Raw genomic sequence first — 23593 nt, 5'->3', positions numbered from 1 at the left:
GTGATCTAGTTAGTAGTTCACACATTATGTTGCGTTCCTCAAGGAATATCTTTTAGCCTTCTGGAACTGTGGGCAGGTGCTGATGCTTTTTCTCTGTGGGATACCCACTGGGGTCAGAGCAGGGGTCCTTGCTCATCTCTCACATAGAGAGAGGAAGTGACAGTGATCAGGCAAGAGCAGGAATGCTCTGCATGCATACACATGACTAAGTAAGTTTTATGGTTTTATTTTTTAATGGCAGTCATAAGTTTCATTTTCTAAAGCTGTGAAGCAGTTATTTTGGCACCCAACAAATGTGGCCTTCAGTTGTGTTCATGCAACTCCACTGTGTTTGGCAGAGTATATGGTAGAGCCCTTGCATTCATGAGATCATTCACAGAATCAAACCACAGAAAGATTTCCTTTGGAAGGGACCTCTGGAGGCCACCTCAACCAGCTTTCTTCTCTAATCCAGGCTAACTTCAGGACTAAAAGTCCAATTAGATTTAAACCTTAATCTCTTGAAAAAAGTCATTTTTTAGTCTTGGAGTTTTACACCCCAAACCGTTGTTCCTAAACTTTCAGTTCTCAGGCAAAGCTGTCTGCCTGCATCATTATTTTACTAAATATAGTTGTCTGTGTAAATGACATACTCTTTCAAATTGCTATATGAATCAGCTACGGTTCACCTATCACAGTTTTGCAGACTGTCAATGATGTGGGGATGACAGTTTGGCAATTTTTGTTCTAAAATATATAGAAATCACCACAGTTGCATACATGGCTTTAGCCTTAATAAATTTATACTCTCATCTGGCTGTGGTTCATTAACCCTGCCTGGACACCAGGTAACCAACAAAGCTGCTCTATCACTCCACCTCCTCAGTTGTACAGGGGAGAGAAAATAAATGAAAAGCTCGTGGGTTGAGATAAGGACAGGGAGACATCACTCACCAGTTACTGTCACAGGCAAAACAGACTTGACTTAGGGAAAATTAATTTGTTACCAATAAAAATAGAATAGGATAATGAGAAATAAAGACTAAGTCTTAAAAACAGCTTCCCGCTACCCATCTCTTCTTCCTGGGCTCAGTTTCACCTCTGAATTCTCTACCTCCTTCCCTCCAGTAGCTCAGGGAGATGGGGAATGGAGGTTGCACAAAGGTTAATTTTTCCACCCTTCCTATTCACTACTCTATGAAACTTTTGTTTATGTTTCAGAAGCCTGCTCTGGCAGTATTTCATAGGCTGTTACACAATTCTGACACTCTGGGGGCTCCAGCTAGTCAAATGCTTCACTTCTGTCCTGGCTATATTTGTCTGTGGCTTAGAGGTATATTTGCTAACAAAGCTCTGGAATGATTTGCAATCACATAGATATTGTCCCAGATCTGGATGAATGTTTAGAAAATCTGTTCTGTAAAGGATCACAATGAGACATGTAAATAGCCTGTATCTTAATTTCATATAAAATATCAGGATAGCTTTCTGTAGTAGGAAGACTTGCACTGCAGAACAATGAACTGGTGTGTATAAACCCAGAAGCTGCTGCTCTGCTGTGCTCAGAGCAGCCAGCTGGTTTTATTAGTCTTGCCACTTGCTGGAGAAGCTGCTGATTCTGCCAGTGTTTGGGTAATAGCTCTGCCCTGGGATCTGTCAGAGCTATTACATATCCATCTGGCAAAAGGTTTAGCGATGCACGAGAGCTCCAGCCTCATGAACAAACACAGAGCAGTGTGCACTGATGCCAAAGAGAGATCCTGGCAGAGCTGCCATGCCTGGCAGCTGCTCTGTGCACACTGTACTGCTGACATAACCCCCGACGCACCGCACAGCCATGTCACACTGTGCATGGCCAGTTCTGAAGTTTCTAATGTTCACTATAGGGCCTATGGAGTAGAATTTGTTGGTGGGAAGTTAAATATGGTAACAGTTATCTGCAAAACAATGGGGGATGGTGGAAGGAAAAGAATGACAAAATGAGTGCACTTTTATAGATAGATAAAATATTTAAACCCATTTCCCCATACATAATAATGGCATTTAAAACCTGTTACCACACTGTAGTAAAATGAAACGATAACAACTATTCTAAAGATATTAGGTTTCTGGAACATTAGAAATTAGAAGAAGTTACCCAGAGATCAATTGCTGGAGGGAAACACAAACAAAATGCAGTTTGAAATAGTATTATGTACCTCTGAGGGGAACTCTCAGCAGTGTCATTGTGGGTTGTAAGCTTTCTGAGCTTTCTTAAAAGCTTCAAAAGCATCTGTACAGGATCCAGCCTGAAGGACCTCGCCTATAAGAGAAATATACAAGCATGTGGTCCAAAATAGTCATGGATTTAGTAAGCAGGTCACCATCTGACTTTATTTTTAAGCTAGCCTATACTGTTTGACTGCTGCCAGAATATGACAGTAGGTTTTATCAACAGGTAATTTCACTATTCATGTCATATAGTCATCTTTTCAAAATCTCTGGAGAACTGTAGAGATATAAATCAAGCTGCCTTGTGACAAATACAAAGCCACAACTCAATATCACTGTATGAAAGCACTTTATTAAAACACAACAAAACAAAAAATTCTGAGCCAATGCAACATGCAAATCTGATTTAACATAAGTACATAAGTGTCCTAGAAGCACTACAGTTTTGCTTTAAAATAGAAAATGGGAAATATAGCCAGCTAGCACTATATTTTCTACATGGTCATATTTCCTTCTAAAAACTTCTCAGGAATTTAGAAAGTATCAGGAAGAGCATCCTCATCTCTTGTCCTTTTCCAATTCTATTAAAAAGAAGAAGGAGCAGTCAAAGCCTGGATTGCCATATCATACAACTATTTTTTGTTAAAGAGAGGTTATGTTGAAACAGTCACTCTGGTTTCTTTTGGTTCTCAAAGTCATATAGATTAATGAGACTGATACAGTTAGAGACAGCCATTTGATGACTGACAGTCACTGTCTACTCAATATAGATACTTTCTGCTTCACTGCTACTTTTCTACAAAGAAATGAGAAAAGTGGACCCTGATGGCCAGAATTTTTGACAAATGTAAGCTTTTCTCTTTTATATTCTTTTCAGAGGATGATGCACTTGGCTGCTCGTGGTAAATTCATGAATCATGGTTTCCAAGGTCTTTGTCACAGTTCCTATTGTAACATAATGGACAACTGGTAGTAATTTATGCAGGAGGATTTAACCACTTTTTCTGCTTTAGAAGTTAGTTTCAAAACAACTGTGAGAATTATAAATTTATTCATTCTGCATTACTGCTTAGTTCTTGAGGTGAGTGAATAGTAGTCTGAAGGTTGCTTGCAATCTGTCTAGTGCAAATATTTGTTACTTGTTGAAGATTTTGTGCTCCAATTGTTCTAAGCAGGGATTTCCAACCTGAGAGGTGTGGGCCACTGCATGCATATGAGCTGCCTGTCCCAGCTGGTCACTTCACAACAATTTACATGAATGAATGAAACTTGTGGATGTTAATTTAAGCTTTAAAGATGACAGAATTTTCTGGAGGGTCCTTCATTCTTCTAGGGAAAGAGTGAGTAAGCACAATGGGAAAGGAAAACCACCAGAAATATGGAAAGCATGTTGAAAACTTTAAGTGTTCTCTTTTCTTCCTCTGCACAAGGAATATCACATTTGGCCATATGCATATCCAGACTTAAAAATAGCTGGATTCCTTCCTGACTAAGAGGGAGAAGAGTATAAACCATATGTATTGGCCATCCAACAGACTTAGATCTACATGTGAATATACATGTGTGGTCCTGGCTGTGACTGAGGTCATCGTGTGTCTGTACGGACTCCTGCCAGGTACAATGGAAACAAACCCATTCCCTGCTGTACTAATAACACTGTCCTTCCTGAGCAGAGCCCTAACCAGCTTCAAGGAGCTTGGAAGGGTTTCTTAAGGGAAATCTATTGATGATTTAATTGAAACAGTAACGTGCATGCCACAAAGCGATTTATTTATGAGTAATGTATGTAATGTCCTTTTCGCTCTTATAATAGAAATAGCAGTTGAAAACTCTTGCTTTTCTTCTGAAACTTCTTTCCAGTTACTTCACCGCCCAAAAGCTTCCTCTCTTGGCTTTCTCTCAGGAACACAGCACAAGTGTTTTCTAGCTGTCTTTTTTGCATTATTCCACCTACGTGGTCTCTGAATCTTTCCACACCTCCATGAACATTATTCTGCCTTGTGCTTCTGGAGACAGTCTACAGAAAGTTTATCCACTCATGGAGCCGTGGCTAGTTCAATCAATCCCTTCCATGCTCTGTGGCCATGTTTAGGGCATAGACTTCTGAATTTTAATCTATTTTACTTCCAAAATTAAACTTTATTAGTCCCCTCTCCCTCCCCTTCTGAGTGCAGGATAAATATTGTTCCCTTCAGTCTCAAGATTTCATCCAGTTTGTGCCATAACAAGATAGAACAGGAAATAATAAGGGCTGAAGGACTTCTTCATGGTGATATCACTAACATGTCTAAGCTGTACCAACACTGGCTTAGTGATGTTGGAAAACTGTATCAAACTGCTAACCAGAAACACATTTGGGATTTTTAGACAAGATGAGAAAGAAACTGAGATAACAGTGACTAAGAGAAGATAATTAGATACAGAGGATTTTGCAGTTCCGGAGAACTCAATAAAAGGTCTGTCTACCTGCAGGAAGACAGCTTCAGTTTTGGTTCAATCAGTTGTTTTTTGTCTATTTTTAGGTTATGATATGATGTTGTTGCCGATAGAACTGCTGCCAAAATGCCAGTTTTTCTACCACCTGTTTCAGATTAAATAAGGAGGTTTTTTTACAGTAGTGAAGATAGAAAGTATTGGATGTTTTGCACACCCATTGAGCTACAATCCTATGGTTGTGTATTTCTGTTTTGGAATATTTTTTCAGACTAAAATTTTATCACACAAAGATTTTTTTACTCATTTCAGAAAATGATTACTCTGTCAGAATTCATCTGTCCATCTAATGGATTTGTCACCCTAGAGAAAATAATAATGTAAAATTATTCATTAAAACTAGTGTTTGTTTCTATCTGTGGCTAAACATTTATGTTTTAAAGGAAGTTTTCCCATTCCCCACATCAAAAGGAAGTATCTAGCTACTGTCCATATATAATGTCTTTCCCGAAGATCTATTTTATTTCCTTCAGAGTTCTTCTTGCATGTATTTTTAATAAATTGCGCCTCAACAATTTTATGTTTCACACTTGTTTTCCTCATCTTCTCATGGAGTTTCTAATACATATGATGATTTTGAACCACACCCAGTAAAGCAGACCAATCAATTATAGATCAATAAAAAAAATCCCTGGAAATGAGCCATAATGTGAAGTGTCTCAGACAAGCTGAGAGTAAAGAGGTTTAGCTTTGTCCCTTGACAAATAGATCATATCTCTCTGAGAAATCAGAACAGACAAGAAAAAACACTATTGTATAAAGTCCTGAAATTCTAGAAAAACCTGGAATCCTCACACTATCCAGAAGCCCTCTCTAATAGTGTTTCCTTCCAATCTCTGTACTTTTATTCTGCTGGACTAGTTGCAAGTTCTGGTAAAGGAACTCAGTCAGGATTGACAATGATTTTCCTGTGCTTACGCTTCTAATACTTGCTGCTGTGGGAAAGATGTATTTTGTCTCAGCCTAAATCAGGAAAAATGTTTTTGTTTATGAATGAAGAAGTGTTTTCCTTCTTATTATTTTTTTCTTAGAACATACTAAGTGAGGAAAGGGTTAGCAGGTTGGGTGACAAACTGCACCTCAGCTCAGTGCTCTGCACTTACTCATTCCTATCAGTGTTAAAATGAAGACTGTACTGATGTGGTCAGCCTTAGCAAACTGCTTTGATGCTGATTAGGCTTCTGACTCAGAGTAAAAAAAAAATAGAGACATTTAAAATAAAAAAATGAAATGAAAAAAATAAAATCTACAAAGACAGGGCAAAAATAAGACAGAAGGCACACACAGCAACAAGCAACTTAAGCTTTCCTTAGGTGGGCTCTACCCAGAGCATTTCCTTGGATAGCCAGGGTAACTGTGATACTTACTATTGTAAAATTAACATTTAAGGATGAAAAAGTCCATATGACTCATCTAGATTCATTTATTTATCTGTTTAGCTTTGATACCTTGTAATATTTTTATCCTCTAAGTACTTGCATATCAATTTTTTTTTTCCCCAGTATGTTCCTGAATAAAGCATGTACTGCCATTTCTGGTGCTAAGAGATTGCCCGGTGCAGAAAAAAGTTATCTCCCTTGGTGTACACTTAGTTCATTTGCCTAAGTCTGAGCATTCCACAAATTATTCAGAGAATTGATACTGGTGGAACAACAACAGCTCTGGTTCATCAGGTCATGTTAACAATCTCAGACCACTAGGTTGGTAAGGTGATGAAGTGTAATGGAGAGAGTGAATTTACAATGCCAATTTTCAGAATAATCCTGCTCTACACAGTGTCAAAGTCCATTTGTGAGATATTCCTATAAAATAGGAATAGCCCTGGAGTCAAGGATGAAATCTGGGACCTTTGGGAATGCAACATTTCAATGTACGATTTTCCTGTCATCTCTCTTCTCACTGCTCTGAAGACGATTGCAATCAGGAGCTCCATGCAGGCAGCCATTATATGTATTATCTGTTCACTTCCCCCATGCTTTCAAAGTGCTCCAGGAGGATTTCTGCTGAAGATTTCCCAATCACCTTTTTCTTCCTTTTACTGGTCTGTGTAGAAAATATCTATAATGGGGTGCAATCGAGAGATTCTGATTGTCCCTCCATTCAGTTGCCAAGGAAACAGACTTGTGGATATTCAGCTTTTTCCTTCATTACTGAACATGCCATTTACAGTTGATTTCCTCCTATGTCTCCTTTGCTGTGTGCACTGCTGAAAAGGGAAGGACAGAATAAAGCTTGCTCTATTGTTTGGTTTGGTGTTTTAAGGTGTTATTTGTTTGAAGAACATTCAGGTTATAAAGTCTGAATACACTGTTCATGATTGATAGCCATGCCATGGGCAATATAGATAGCTGAAGATACCACATAATTAATTCCTTCCATTTTTTTTTATTTATTTTTTTTTTCTTGTGCTGAATAGAAAGGAGTCAAGTGTAAAGCTGGTTAGATTCCCTCAAATTCTGTATCTAGTTATATCTGTGAAATGTTACCATTATATTAATGAATCTGAAATTCAAATTGGAAAAGAGAAAAACAACTGAGAGAAAATTTCTTACCTTCCACTCACTTTAAAGTCCACTTATGTGCACTGAAGTGGAGGAAAGTATTAATTTTGAGGCTCGGTCACAGCATATCCTGCTGAGAATGGATCTTAATCAGTCTGAGGACTTCAACCCTAAAAGGCTCAAATTTGGCATCTTTCTCTGAAAAGGTGTAAATGGTGACTCACTATACTATTTAAGTGTAATATAAATTTATTCTCAGTAAAAGAAAATATATTAATCATGAAGACCTCCAGGTATTAATTTGGATATGTGTTTTCCTCCTCTCAGTTTCCTTCTCTTTATTCTTTTCCTTTGTTCTCATTCTTATTTCAGCTCCTTCTATTTCCTTTCTTCTGCTCATCCATCACTTTTATCTTTTCCATCCTTTTCCCTTTATCTTTATCTGTCCTTTTTACTATTTACTTTCCTTCTCTTGTAACTGTTTTTATTTTACAGAGCCTTCCTGTCCCCCCCCTCCCTTTTCTTCACCTCCCTGGAAGAATCTCTCTTTTAAGAAATATATAATATTTTGTTTCTAAGTCATCTCTTACCCATTCTGGTTTGAAAATTATTTATACCAGTAATAAAGAGTATTGAAGGGCTGGGCAGCAGTAGAGAAGGTTGCTTGTAGGCTGGAAAGGAGTTGGAAAGCATCATGCGTTTCCTTGTTGTCCCAGTTTCTCTTCATGTGCATCCCTCATTTTGCGTCCCCCAGGTTTGGGGAGATTGTCCTAGGACCACCAAGCTTTCACCTCCCCCAGCAGCCTCCCTCTATCTCAGATCTCTTTCGCTGCCTCATTCTCTCTTTTATCTCTCTCTGCTACCCTTCCTCCCCCTCACAGCCCTCCCAGCGTGGTTTTCTCTGCCTCCTTCTGCCTGGCCTCCATTTTCCTCAGATTGTTCCTTCCCCTGATTACATCTCTGTCCTTCTGACCCCAGGATGACCGTGGAGTCGCCCTGGCGCTGTTTTTTTTCCTACGATGCTTTTCTCAGTGGTGTTTTTCCTTCATTCCTTTCCTTGTAGTCTCCTTTTTCCATATTCCTCATCTCTAAACAACTTGGCCTAACTCATTTTAGCATAACCAGCTAGGGCAAGCTGCCACAAAGCAGGTAGAGTTGGACAGAGGTTGAACATTAAAACAAACCTGAACAACAACAACAAACCCCACCATTTATAGTAACAAGATGACTCCACATTTCATATAGAGAAAGGAAAGGAAGAGCAGCATCTCTTCCCATGAGCCAGTGCTGGCAGAGGAAGAACAACAGTGACAATGATCTTTGGTGCCTTCCTCATTCTCTGGCTTCAGGTTCATGTTTCCTGCTGTAGTTCCCTTTCCCTCAAGGAAAAAATACCTCAGGTATCAAGACAACTTTACTGCTGCCCTGAAGAAGCTCAGACAACTGATTTGAAAGAGGGAGAGTAAAATGGTCATTAGAAATTATGGCAAAGTTCTTTCTTGACACACTAATGGAAGTGAGAGAGGACGTGCTGCTGGGTGTATTTTGTATACTTACACTTGTTCTTCAGGTGTTGGTTTGCTTGTTTTCCTGTTTTCATCAGAAAATGTTAGTGGGTGAGAGCAAAACCGGAAGTTTTCATAGGAATATATCAATTTCTAACACATTTTAATTGGGAAAGCTTTTCCAGTCTAGGTTGAGATTCCTATCCAAAACCCTCAAAGAGTCCATCCTGCCCCAGTATAATCATTATTTTAGTTAGAGCTTTCAGAAGGAATTACTTCAGCTGCTTCTTTTTTTCTGAGACATGGATTTGAATCTGCATATTTAAGAATGCAGGTGGATGGTTCTGTCACAATAGTAGTGACTTGTCATTAGTGAGACAACAGTTCTCATTTTCATAGTGGACCTTGATTGTACATCAGTGAGGATTTAAGATTTTTTTTGTCTTGATAAGTTGAAGCAATGGGAAAAAACTTCTTTATTACACAAATATGAAAGGCATATTCCAGAAACCTGATATGTGTTTCTCCTCTCTTTGTCCTCCGCCCACAACACCCTGAGTCATCTTTGGCTCTGAATACCTCAGGCTCCCCAGGACCTCCATGTATCTCCTGAGGGGAACAAAGAAAAGAAACACCAAACAAATGCGGTGAGAGGCAGCCTGAATAACCAGTTTTTAAGAATTGCTCAGCTGAAATCTGCAAGGTCTAAGTCAAAAAGAAGTATTTTTAGTAATAAAAATAAGTTTCTTGTTAGATTTGTGCTATAATAATAATAATTAGAGAAGTTCCCTGCTTTCCTCAGTGGCATTTTTTGTCTTCAGTTGGGATGAGTCAAAAAGCCAACTCGGAAGTGAGGTGTCTGGCTTGCCAACTAGAGTATCCTTCTGCTAGCTGGAGTGGCCGTGAACAGAATATACATAATGAAGCTGTGCCCTCTTGAATAATCCAGTGGAACTGCATTTTAAGAGATGATTCTTCTCCAACCAAATCAAAGTTCAGCCACCCACTTGACTTACAGCCAAGTTATTATTATCTGAATAGTAGTCAGCTTGAAAAGGAATCTAACAGTATGTAAAAATGCTAACAATAACTAAATCTTCTTGATTAAGACATATGAGGGCCACGTCCAAAAGATTCATGAGGGAGAAAAAAAGGAAGAATCAGGCATAATAACATGTCTATAGATATGAGGGCTTGTACTGATGCAGATCCTGCCCATTTCTGGCCTGTCTTACCTCTCCCTGCCCCTCCCTCCTTTCTTCCCCCCATCAGGGAGGTTTCTGGAGAAGACTGGTTTGGTCACAATGCTTGGGCAGCAAGCTTCCTAAGAAGCTCATCACATGAGTCAGTGCAAGTCACAGTCAAACGCTGCATTATTTCACTGAATTAGGCTGTGGTGCCATTATTAACAAAATAGAAATATTTTGAAGAATTGAGAACAGGATGGAAAACATCTTGCAGTAGGGAGGTCTGTGACGTATATGGCTTGTGTGCACTGTGTCTGCATTTATGACTTAATTTCTCACCAAACACAAAAAAAAGAAGGTAAGATGAAAAAATTCTACTAAAAGAGATAAAGTGAAAGGCTAATACAAAACACACTAGGTAATGTTACTGTTCTCTTTGATGAGTACATTAGGGACTAATTTATCTTCTTTGAAAACTCTTGGAATCTGGGTCTTCTTATTGAATGAAACTCCTACATGAATATTTTGGTTTTGTTGTTCTTGGACTTCATAGGTTTTATGTTAAACCTTCATCCTTCCTTGATAGAATTCAATAAATCAGGTATTTCAAAAAAATATTTGTACAGTTTCTCTGTATTTCTGTGAAGAGTGAGAATGTTTTAGGTTTGCTCAAAAATGCCATACGTTGCCCTATAAATCCTTGAATCAGGAAAACCTCCATTCGGGAAAACATTTAACCATATGCTTAACTTTAACTTTAGGCATATGCTTAAAATCTAGTATGTGCCAAAATTCTTTCCTGAAAAGGGATGGATTTAAGCACTTGCTTATGCTGTTTCCTGGATTGGAGCCCTATACATTATACACCAGATTCTGCTGCTCTCACCATCACCAGCAGAATTACTCAACTACTCCTATTCTGGTATTTTCAAAGCAATTTCAGTTATTAGGATGGTACTTCACTACTGGACACAAATAAGAATAGAAGACCCAAATTTTCTATACATTACTGAAACTCTTACCTCTCAGCACAGACTAGTTCTTGTTACCTACAATGGTTCCACATTGCTCCAGCATCTCTTTGAGTACTCTTGCTAGTGTCTTACACAGTAAAACCCAGTTCTTGTCTTAGTCTACCTTTGGATTTTATTTGATGGCCTGGTTCATGACCCTTGGAATGAGTTTAAGTTGGTTTGGCAATTTTGGGAAAAATAGATTGACTTCCATTATTTGAAACAGAGGGAAGGGTAGATTTGTGAGAACTCTTCCACAAATGAAGATGCATTCCCCTATTTTCTTGCCTTTTTTTTTTTTTCTCTCTTTGGAAAGTCATAAAAATGCACAATAGCTAAGGAGAAAAACAAAAACAAAACCAAAAGAACCCAACACCTCCTTTTTTTTCCCATTTCCTTCTCAGATCCATTAATAATGACATGGGTTGTCATTATTAATGCTGAGTGAAATCCTGTTTGAAATAATACATCACTTTTATCCTTGGGTAATTACCAGAGTTTAACAATTTCCTTTCATGTTTGCTAAACTTTAAAGAGCACAGTCTGAAAAAGCGGTATTTGCAGGGGAGTGGGGAGGGAAGCAGACAGACATGAAAATCCCTCTATTTATGAATGGGATTTGTTCATGCACTTCCTGCACTCAACCCAAAGAAGCCTAAGGATCAGAAACTACTGAGCAAAACTCTTTCTTAGGAAGTCAAACCTCCGTTATTTCCTAGAGGTCTGACAGCCCTGGCATTGAATTTATGCTTTGTTACAATTAGAGCTGCTTGCATTCTATTAACAAAAGACTTTGTAATTTGTATATACTTGGTTTTAGACAATTATGGTTATTTCATTATTCTTCCCATTTCCTTGTTTCTTAAGAGTTTATTAAAACACACATTTGAGCCTAATAATAATGTAGTGTGTATTCCAGACATTGAAACACACATGCCAGACCCACCAGGGAAAATAAAACACATTTTAGTATTCGATCTCAAGCAGACTACAGGTCTGTCACTGTAGGTGTATCTACAGAAAACAGAATTCTCTGGTTAGAACCCTCTTGGCAGAGAAACTCCAGCTGATGAACTCGCAAATACAGTCGACACTGTGCATACGCTAACTGTATAGGTGAACAGGACAACAAAGCTGTTGTGCTCTGCACAGAGGCAGTGATGGGTGCTGGTGGGCAGCTGACCGAAGGGACTTGCCAACCAGCCCTGAACCTACCTCCCTGCCCAGAAGTCAACACCAGCAACTTGTACAAATTCATAGCAGCTCCACAGTATTTTCACAGGAACCCCTTGGCTGCTGAAAATTGCTGGGAAGCCTTTCAGGCAAGGTATCTTAATTTGAATCTCATATTAAAAATATTTATAAAAATAATGTTCTGTTTTCTCCAGGCACATTTCAGTGCACCAATGTGGATGCTTTTTTCACCTTATTCATAAGAAAGTGGTGTTGCCTTCACAGAGAAGGTGAACTGATTTTTCACCAGATTCATCTGGCCTCTGTCTGGAACTGGTGACCTTCCTGCTCAGGAGCTCCCCACTGGGAGTATCTGGATAAAGGGAAAAGGGAATTTGTGCCTGGAAACTCCTCTGAACTCTCTCTGAACTGACCCTGAACCCCATACTGAACTAACTTGGGATTATTTCAACTATCCATATCTGATTTGCTTCAAATTTTTTATACATTTGGGTCTTCATATGAATTTAGGTTTAAAAGTAGAGGACTGGATCCATTTCCTCTTTATTTAGTATCTAAGCTCTCTAATCTTCTTTGTCTCTTTGCAGTTTGCATACACTATATATGACATGACCTGCACAGTGCACTTGCTATTTTCAGTCCTGACTCAGTACACCACTCACTGGTTATTATTAATCTGTCTTTATCTTCTATTAGGCATAACAATATAACATTAGAGAAAGTCAATGAAAGGTCAGTGAGAGACCCTTAAATCAGTAGATCCTTTGAGAAAGCATAAGTTTAAAGTAATATCATTTTGGTCTGTCTGAAAAAATTACTGAAATTCTTGAGTTCCTGAAGGGGAAAAAAAAAAAACCAAACCCCTCATGCGAAAGCAAAACTATTAATTAAACATTCATATTAATTACTTAGGTAAGTAACCTAATTTCATTGAATCAGGGGAATTAGGTGAATATTTAGTTTTAGTCCACAGTGCACTTCTTCACACTGCAGATCGAGTCTGTTGGGGACACAGAACTTCTCATACAGGTGACTTTAAAACTACACAGAATGGCCCCGGAAGGTAATGCTGCCCATTTGCAGTTGAAAACTGCATATGAAGGATAGTGAATAAGATTTCCCGCACAAGTTAACAAAATAAAATATTTCACTTTGTTTTGTGATGCAGTACAGAAATCACCAGAAACTTAGGTTGTTTCTTATCAATGATGTATTGGAAGCTAATACATGCCCAGGAGTATAGAATAAAAATGTGTGTGTTCACACTTTGCTAAGTTATACACCTGTGTAAATTAAACGGTGACCTCTTTATCATATCTTAGCATGATACAGAGATTTACCAGCATAAAAATCTGTTAATGATGCCTGTTTCTAAGACTTAATCTTCTTGACTGAAATGCTAAATCATTTTACTACAAAGAATCCTAATAGACTGGAAGGAAACGCAGAATTGTCACACAGATGGAGGAATTGTGCAGAGAAACAGGCAGCCAATGACGGGTAGGAACTTGTTTAGAAGGGTGTAGAGCTGATTTTAATTATGTTTATTCTATTTGCTTTGCGGTTTTCTTTCTTTTCTTTTTCTTCTTTTTTTCTTGTGCTTTTTCAAAACAGTTTTGTGCTATCAAATGTGTAACTGGCAATTACACTCCCAGCTCCTACCAGAAATAGCTGGAATGGTTATTGTTGTTGATATTATTCACAAAACAGTAGGGCTTGGAGTAAACCAGGGACTCCTGCTGGGCAAGGGACTATACAGATGCAGAATAAAGAGATAGCTCTGTCTTAAAGTGAGGTCCTATTTCATTGTGTTGAGAGTGAATCTGTGTTCATACAATATCCCGCCCACCCTGTAATGCTGGGTTGGGAAATTTAAATCTGAGCTAATTTTTCCATAACAAGTAAGGTTAAGGGACTGGAAGCTTTTCTGCAACAATAAGAGCCTTTGGCCTTGCCCGGCTCTATATGTGTCAGCACAGGCTCTTCTGGCTTCTGAATTGTTCCGAGGGTCATATTTTAGATTCTCCCAATTTAGTACTTGTTAAAAGCAGACACACATGAATAACTAGTGGGCAGGGAGTTACCCAGAGCCAAAACTGCAAGGCAGTTGCCCCTCAATCTGCTGATTGCGCCCAGGCTGGAGGGGAATTCCTGCAGGCTCAGCTGCTTCGCCTGATGTGCTCTGAAAAAGATACTCTCCTTACCTAAAGATGGGCAAGTGTCTTTACTGGATTTTACGTGAGAGAAAAACATATATGCAGTGACAATGAGCCTCTCTACAAACTTATGATATTTTTTGTTAAATTTGAGAGAAGGAATAGGAAAGGTAAGAGAAGCAGGAAGTGTTAAGCATTTTTTAAGCAGAAAATATTAACTGCTGTTTTGAAATTGTATTTTTACTATTTGTTTATCTCTTATTTTATAGAAGTTAAGAAATATTAGTCTTTCTATTTTTTTCTTTAAAATGAAGTATAGTTGCCCGAACTCTCATTAATATATTTCAGTAGGAGTTAAACTATACATTTTCCAGAAAGCAATTTCATTTGATTCGAAGTGACTGTGTTTATAAATATTTTGACATGACTACTAAGCCAAAGCATCTATTGTTTTCTCATCTGAGTTTTCTATGTGTTGCCAATACCTACACTTGCTTGTAATAAAAATTCTGAGTCTTTACATACATTACTATATTGCTCTTCAGCCCCCAAAGTTTATTTTTTCTGAGAAGAAATCCAAAGGAAAAAATTATTTTAGCTGAGAGTAAAAATTCTCAACACAACATTCTTCAGACAATGTTATTGCTTCCTGGCTTTGGACAAGACAACAGAGTTAACCAAAAGGTGCTATTTTCTGTACAGCATAGCTTTTGCCTCTTTATAGAAACCCAATACAACTTGGCAAATCACATCTTTGAAATAATTTATTTATTATCAGCTAAGTATTCAGAGGGCTCATCCTCAGTAACAATGAATTACGAATAGCTCATAATTCCTAATATTCCCTGAATCTCCATATTCACCCTATACAGAGCGCTGAGCTCTGCTCTTTCTAAGTCTCTGCTCCTTTTATTTCCTAATCTGGCAGTGCCACACTCAGCAGTGTCTGGCATAGCCTTGCCTGTACTCCCAGCAACATCTATGGGCTACCAGAGTACCCTGCCTTCCCTGCAGCCTTTCTTGGACATCCATAACTGTGTCTGGGAGATACCAGACAATGCTCTTATGCTAAATAAAGGGACAGAGCTGGGACACAGCTGACAGAGCATGTCCTAACACTTACTTGGAGGAAGGGTGCAGCTGCATTCCCAGATTATACTCTGGAGCAAAGAATGGCTGCCACCCCCGGCACAGTGGAGACTGGAGGCAGATAGTTTAACATCTCTTGGCTCTCTTATGCCTTATTAAAAATGTGAAAGAATCCAGCAAGCCGCCTTCTTCTTTTTTTCCAGCAGCCGAGCATGACTGTGTCACACAGCATTATTTTAGCTGATGGAGGCGACTGGCATGCAGGGCAAGGAGTATGCTGTGATCCTCGCTGGCCTGTCTGCAGAGCAATGAGTTCTGAATCAGGTAGCCCTGCCCCGGAGAGGGACCGGGGACTGTGCTTAGCCTGCTGCAGGGAAAGGGCTCAGAGATCACAGAGGAGGCCTTTTACCTACAGGCTTCTTGCATCTTCTACATGCTCCAGGAAAGCAGAGGAACCCAAAGTGGCCCCTGAATACTATTGGAAGTGCCAAACCTCCAGCCATGCATGTGTTTCGTATTTCTGTTAAAAAGTAGATAATTACCATGTGAGAAAACCACAACAGCTTTTGATGTTTTTTCCCCCTCCATTGCCTTGCTCCTATCCCTCCTCCTTCCCGTTCTTCTCCTGCTCAACTAACAGTCCCACAGGCACACGTGGTCTAATTTGTCTTGTGTGGCAGAAGTGCTCAAAACACAGCAAAGAAAACTTTCCCTGGCAAACATAACACAGCAAGGTCGCAAAACTTCTTGTTACCGTGCTTTGCAGGTTGCTGTTTCACAAGCACCCCAGCAGCACCTGCACAGGGACAACGTGGAACCCCCATGCCCCCAGCAGCTGGGCAGCGCAGGCAGCCAAGCAAATGCTCAGGGCAGGCAGCAGCCAGCGTTGCTTCTTGGATCAGCTTCCCAGAGTGAACTTCACAGCATACGCACTGTATCCTTCAGACTGAAGAATGAGAAAAACTCTACACCACAATGCAAGGTTTGATGGGCATTTTTTCCCAGTCTGGTTGTGGACTAGTGAGCCATTAGCAATTTAGCTGCACCAGCAGGAGAAAAAGACGAGCTAATTTAGCCTGCTTCTCAATTGAGATGTTATTTAGTATTGGCTTTCCTTGAAAATATCATCTGACTATGTTAAATGAAAAAAAAACCCAGACACTTGGCCATCCAGCCAAACATCCAGCACTGCAGCATGTTGAGAACTTCAGCTCCTACTGAGGCAAAGAGCAGCAACTGCAATTTTGCATAAAAGACTCACAAACCATAAACAGCTATTTGACTAGCGACTAGGATACTTCTTTGTATTATTCTGCCTGGTGCAAGTATCTTCTGGGAAGGACAGAGCATTCAATCCCTTGAGTTCAGCATCTCTCAGCAGGTACTCAGCAAGCTACCGTAATCACCTATACTACTTATTATACTTGTTAATGGGATTTGACACCTTTGCTTTCTGGCTTCAGCAGCAGCCTACACTTGTACACTGAAAACACTGATTAAATTACACACCTAGTAATTTTCAGGATCAGGCCGACATTTTGAAAAACACACATTGCAATTTGATCTCATTGTGTTACATAAATCCATTTGAAACCCTGGTTCAGCAAATCATTTAAGCCCTTGCTGAAGTATCACGGAGTGACTTCACAAAGAAATATTTTTTGCATATAATATTTGCTCTATGGCATTATCATGTAGCTTTCTGAAAGGAAAGTGGATTAGTTTCAAATGTTACAATTTCTTATTTGTTGAGTGTTGACAGTACACTTCAATAGAACTTGAGGAAGTGCTTAAAGTTAAGCACATTTTCAAGTACACTGCTGATCTAGGGCCAAAAAGTTAATCTGAGACCTTCTTTGTTGGAAAGTGTAGACATGACACCAAGGACGAGCATTCTTTAATTTCCATTAAGCAGGAAACACTGGTTAGCCATGTGGATCTATTTTACAAATAAGAGTTGACTCTCAGTCATTTCTCATTTTGAGAATCTAATGTTAAAGAAAAAGTATATCAGCTGTTTATATAATATGTTGAATGCAAATTTAGAAAAGTTGCCAACTGGATGCATGTATCTTCCCAGAGAGAGATGAAAGAGTAGAATGGAAATATGCCATCTGGGGCTTGCAACGCCCATCCCAACCTGTTGAGATGTCATGTCCTCTTGAAGGGTTCTGCATGAGTTCAGAATTTTTGTTCTGGGCAGAGCCAAGGATATTGTCAGCTCTCAGTCAATAACACATCACAGAATAATTTTTAAAAGTAACAGACTTTCCCTTTCACAAAACTACTTGTTGGTAGTGTACACATACACACTAGATACCACTAGCACAGAAGATCACCAGGTAATTCCAAATTGCTGTAGGTGGCATGTGTCTTTGCTATTGCTGTGTAAGGTAGTTCTTAATGCTCCAACTAGCTAGCACGACTGCTCAGCACCTGCCAGAAGCAGTCCCTAAATTAATTAATCTGGGATTGTACACTTCTCCTTTTTATTACATATGAATACATAGTCTAACACAATAGGACCTTGTCTCTAACTGTAGCCAAGAGGCTCAACAGGAACAAGAGCAACAACAACAATAATTATACTTATATGTTGCCTAAACCCAATTTTGAAACATCTGTGGCTTGTCACTATTATAGTCCAGAAGCTATAGCCTAAGTGAGGCTTTTTTGGAGGCGATACAAGGAAATTCACTCTGGCTCCTGAAAACTCTCTTGGAATGTAATAATATAAATGAGAAGGAAATATTCTATGGGGAAAAAAGTGCTTAAGGCAACAGTAATTATATTGCCAAATATAGCACAGAGAATCTGCAGAGTGAGAATTTCAGATAACAAGGGAAATGTAAAATCATACTAGGGGTGTAACTAAATTGTAATAGAATAGCTGGGGGGAGCATTATTTGAAGCAGTTAATATTTAATCCCTGACTAGTAGTGGAAGGACAAGAGAGGGGCTGTTTTCAAAACTGTTTTCTTTATTTGTACAGGAAGCAACCAGTATGTGTTAGGGTGTTGGAAAAATCATAAATAATAATCTATTAAAACCCACAGGGAAAATATCTGAAATAATGCCGCCCCTAACTCCATCTTCCCATTTTTATGATATTTCTAAACCAGTAATAAGGACTCAAAAGCTCTGGCTTTGCAGAACTCTGGGTGAAACTAAACAAATGTTTTGATTTGTTTGAAGGTCAGTCCTATCTCCACTACGGTGCACTGTAACAGAGAGGGATTTGGAAGAGTCTTCTTCTCCCCTCTACCAGACAGATGGGCAGGGCTCTTCTCTCCCTGTTGATCTCATTCGGTTTGAGTGCTGAACCACTGCAGCAAACAGAAACCTCCTCCACTCTATCAAGAAACATGCATCTTTTTCACCTCCCTGACTACTGCTGCCGCCTTTGGTACCTCTCTCCCTCCTTTCGCATTTTCTCATTAAAAGCATGTTTGTTCTAAATCCATCTCTCATAGTCTCCTCATGTGTTTCTCCTTCTCCAGCATTATCTCTCCATGAACATGGTTCAGACTCATCTCACACCTCAGCTGCAATCCCTGTAGTGTCTGTGACACCCTACAAATAGTCCCTTTCCCATCCAAGGTCGAAACAGGGCCATGAACGTGTGTTTACACAAGCAAGCCAAGGCACTGTGCCAAAGTCCACTCAAGTCATGAGGGCTTCTCCAGGGCCTCCAACATTTTAGGTCATAAAACATACATAAATATTTTTAAACACAAATAAACATAAGCAATGTTTACTGTTTCTCTACACTTGGTAGTTTTTTTGGGTATTTCACCAAAACCTTATGGAAGAAAAAGAGTATTATGAGTTAGCAAGCCAGGGAGGGGAATTTTTTCTATGTATCAAGAAAATCCAATAAACTTTTTTTGGCACAAGCAGGTACTAACTGAAACAGTGGGGTAGAAACAACTGTAGATTTTGTGACCAAGACCTTCTAGTAATTGAAACTATTTTTAAATCCTGTTTCTTTCCTCAAAGTATCACTTTGAGAACTGTTGTGAAACTTGCACATATAAAACAAAAATTTTCAAGTTTTGGAAGATATATGGAGAAGGAAAACATTTGCTTTCTTTGTTTGACAAAACATAAGTCTTACCTGGCAGAGGAGCAGACATGCAACAGCAACCAAACATCCCTCTGAATGTTTGATAAATAATTTTGATCCTTTAATTATTGGGCTGTCTTGATGGGTTGTATGGAACAGGGAGGTGGCTGGAAATCTCCCTCTTTGTCAGCGCCTGGACCAGCCGACACTTCTTTCCACATCCACCCATTTGACTGGTGGCTCATCAGTGCAGAACGTGACATCCAGCCACCTTCTGCAGCAGAGGTTAACAAAACAAGGAGGTCACCACTGCCAAAGGAGAGAGCTTTTACACAGTACTGTGAGAGTGTGAATCATACAGAATCACAGAATGTTAGGGATGGGGATGGACCTCAAAAGATCATCTAGTCCAATCCACTTGCTGGAGCAGGAACACCTAGATGAGGTTACACAGGAATGTGTCCAGGTGGGTTTGAATGTCTCCAGAGCAGAAGACTCCACAACCTCCTGAGCAGCCTGTTCCAGTGTTCTGGCACCCTCACCATGAAGAAGTTTCTTCTCATATTTAAGCGGAACCTCCTGTGCTCCAGTTTGTATCCATTGCCTCTTGGATATGAATGGCAGGAGTAATTTAAATCCATTTCAGGTGATGTCCCAAGCTAGCCCTTTTATGTTGTTTTGCCTTTTTAAAGGTATCTTTTCCTTTATTTTTTTTTTTTTTGAGATAATTTAAAAGAAATTTTTTTCCTTATCTTTACAATATAGAATGTGAATAAGACCATCTACAATCTGAAAACAAATTTAAAATAAGAATAATAGTTCCTGATTAAAGGTCTGTTTGGAATTCAAAATCAGATTTTAAGTACTTGTTAAAGAAAACATGACAACAGACAAACAAAGATCCTGTTTTCCAAGAAATACTTGCTGTGTGGAAGTGACTTTAAAAGATATTACTGCTATGTGAGACAAATGAAAATTAAACCAAGTCTGAAACAGAAACAATTATTACAGGTTGTGTGATTGGCTAAGAAACACTAATTCTTCTTGAGCTATAGAGCAGAAATGAATTGTGGGGATAAATCTGTCAATCTATCAGTTTGCAGTTTGTGCCTTTAGCGGAAATTTGGCAGCAAAAGTAAATTATGTTTCAGGGGGATTTGAGTTTATGTTTTTCTTCAGGATTTTGTAATGTTTTGCGGTCTTTCAAACTCAGTGAAACCAGATACATTTTCGAGCAGTCAGTTCATTACTAAGGAGGGCGAAGGCTCTGACAGCCCCTGTGGTCCCTGCTGCCAGTGTGTCTGTCACTGGCTACAACAGCGGCTCTCTCTGCTGAGCCTAAATTCTCATCTGCCTCAGGTGCTGCTGTGAAGATGCAGCGTGCAGACACAGCACATATGCGACCGTCCTTTTCTTCTGTTTGCAGCACAGCTCTCTAACATTTTGCCTATAGAAAGCAAAATTCAGGATATTTTGTTATTTATAGCTATGGAATCTTTTATGAATACTTTTAAACTCAGGTCCGAGGTAATTCATTCATTCCAACTGGTTCTCAGCAGAAGGGTTTTAAAAATGTCTTATTGCCACTTTTCTGTGTTGTTCCAGGGTCAACATCTTTTCTTAACAAAGCAGTACTCATTGAAAGCAGTAGACTGTACAGCATAAATCCTTAGAGTCATATAATTCCACCTTGTATATAGTATTTGCTATAGAATACCAGAGAGAAACCAAGGAGACGGAAATGTATCATTTTAATCCTCCAAAACCTTCAGCTGTTTTCCTTCACTTTCCAATATTTCTTCTCTGAAATCTCTCCCAGAGTAGTTTCTGGACCTCATTTCATCATCTTTCCATGTTTGTGTTGCTTCTTCTACATCAGCCTTTTTCCACTGTCTCTAACTTTTGAAATTGCTTAGGTTTCACAATATTTCTCCTGTGTCTTTCAGACTTTCCCCATAAAAGTAAATGAGAGGGACCAGGGAGTGCTGTGTCCAGACAAGGTCTTGGCAGGGATTGTCAACCCCTGGCAGCCCCTGAACTGTCCCTGGGCATCACTTGGGTAGCTCAGGCCAAAACTGACAGCTGAACAACAGGAATGGTCTTGGTAATCACTTGAATGCTTTGAGTTTCCTGGAATAGACTTGGTGTTATGCTCCTCGTCATAGTTGACTGCATCATCCTAATCAGAGTTCTGTCAGAGTTTCACCATAGTTAAACTCAGATGACAAGGAGGAAATGTTTTGTTTTGTTTTGTTTTTCCTTCCTAGCATTCTTTTACACCTGTAATCTATGATGTTAAGGACCAATCTGTTAGCTCGTTTCTTGGTACATATATGATCCAATTTCTTCTCAACTCATAGCAACATTCAAGCAATTCTGCAAAAGACCTCTCTTAGTTAATCTACAAAATCATTGCTATTTTTTCTCTGTGTTCTAAAAATGCTTTTTGGAAATGTGATGGTTTAATTCATACTTTATTATCCAGATGTTTATGGGAAATATTCTTTTTCTAAATTAATTCATGCCAAATAATTTATGCTGTTTCCCATCTCAGCAGAGACTTTCAAATTAGTCATCTTTTCATTATTCTCATCATCCAAATTAACTTCACAGTTTTATTGAAACTAGTGATAGGCTCTAGGGCCTATGAAGCTTTTACTGTTCTAAACGTATTTTCCTAAAACTTTTACTGTTCTGAATAACATGTTAAAACAACTAAGCAAGTTGAAGAAAATTAATATGTTTAATTTGGACAGTAATTAGGAGTTTATATTTCACTGATCATTAGAAGCTGTTTGCCTTATACACTTACTCATTGCTGCTAGAAACACATCTGCTAACTAAGTCATTCTTCTTGAACTGAGAAGTCCTTATTTGCCTATAAAAATTTCTGACTTCTACAATTCTCAGCCCTATGCATTTCACTTGTTGAGTTAGAAACACAAAAGTAAGGACTGAATCAGTAAATGAAAACTAAGCTGGTAACCACTATTATGTCAAGTTCTTGATGCTAGTGATAATTACCTAGAAGAAATCCAGATTTCACAGGATCTGCCAGACTATAGCCAGTTTTACTGTATTAACATTTTTTAAGAACACAAATAAATGGCTGTAGCTTCTACTGGGTATCTACTGAACAGCTTCCATTTCTGTGTATAGAGGGCTGATTCTGTACAAACCCTGTGCTTTCTGCATGCAAACCTAAAAATTAACTATTTCATCATATTCTAATTGATTCACTTTTATATTTCCTCTGTAGAAGAAAAGGACAGTCTTAGCTGTTTTGTAACTGAGATGTAATATCAGTTCTTTGTTCTGGCACAAAATTTCTCAATGATCTAGGTGAAATAATTTAATAATCCATTATGTATTTATTTATTTTTACATATAAGGAAAGGGGACAGTGATGTTTGCTTTTTAATAATTTTCTACTTTCATAATATACTGCATTTTTTGAATAAGGCATGCCTCTATGTCCAGTACCTCACACAAAAGGCTGTTATCTTAGTTGGTGTGAAGAGAACAACAGTGATAGCAGCATTTACGTCTGTGATTGTTCCTGGGCATGGAAATTACATAATGGCCATATAGTCCATGAGGACTCATCATGTCAACAAAACATTAAATGGCAGAAAGTAAAAATTAATTAATTTGGTGTTCTTATACCAACTTGCAGAGGTTAAATATTGTGCATCTATTTGATAATTTTGATTGATTCCTTCTGAGTTTTAAAGTATGATATTTGCCGTAAATGTTTGGGAGTATCATTTATGTACTGTAAAATGTATGACATTTGAATATTCAAAGCAAGCTAAGCAACAGTATCAAAATAATATCTTGTTATAGTACTGAAAAGAACTGTTTCCACACTGAATGAGCATTTTCAACAGTTGGGCTTTGTGTAGGGTTTTTTTAATGTGTTTTGGAATTAAAAGAAACTTGGTTTTCAATTTCTTTACAGTTAAGTATGCAAATTTCAGACTGCTTTGGAAGTACATTATGCTATTTTGTGTACATTTGAAAATCTTCTTACATACATTAGATAAAATATTCTGCTTTACCACTCCTTGTTCTGTGTTTTCATCTCCAGACTTGAGTTTTAAAAGTGCCATTGGGTCCATTTCTCTCTAGGTTATATTTCAACAAATATAATCAGATAGGGAATCTTCCCAGAGCCTTGCAAACATTAGATAATGTGT

This window comes from Columba livia, chromosome 3 (genome assembly GCF_036013475.1).
Source record: "Columba livia isolate bColLiv1 breed racing homer chromosome 3, bColLiv1.pat.W.v2, whole genome shotgun sequence".
Classification (NCBI taxonomy): Eukaryota; Metazoa; Chordata; class Aves; order Columbiformes; family Columbidae; genus Columba; species Columba livia.
The sequence above is the reverse complement of the archived record's forward strand: the minus strand, read 5'-3'. Positions refer to the sequence as shown.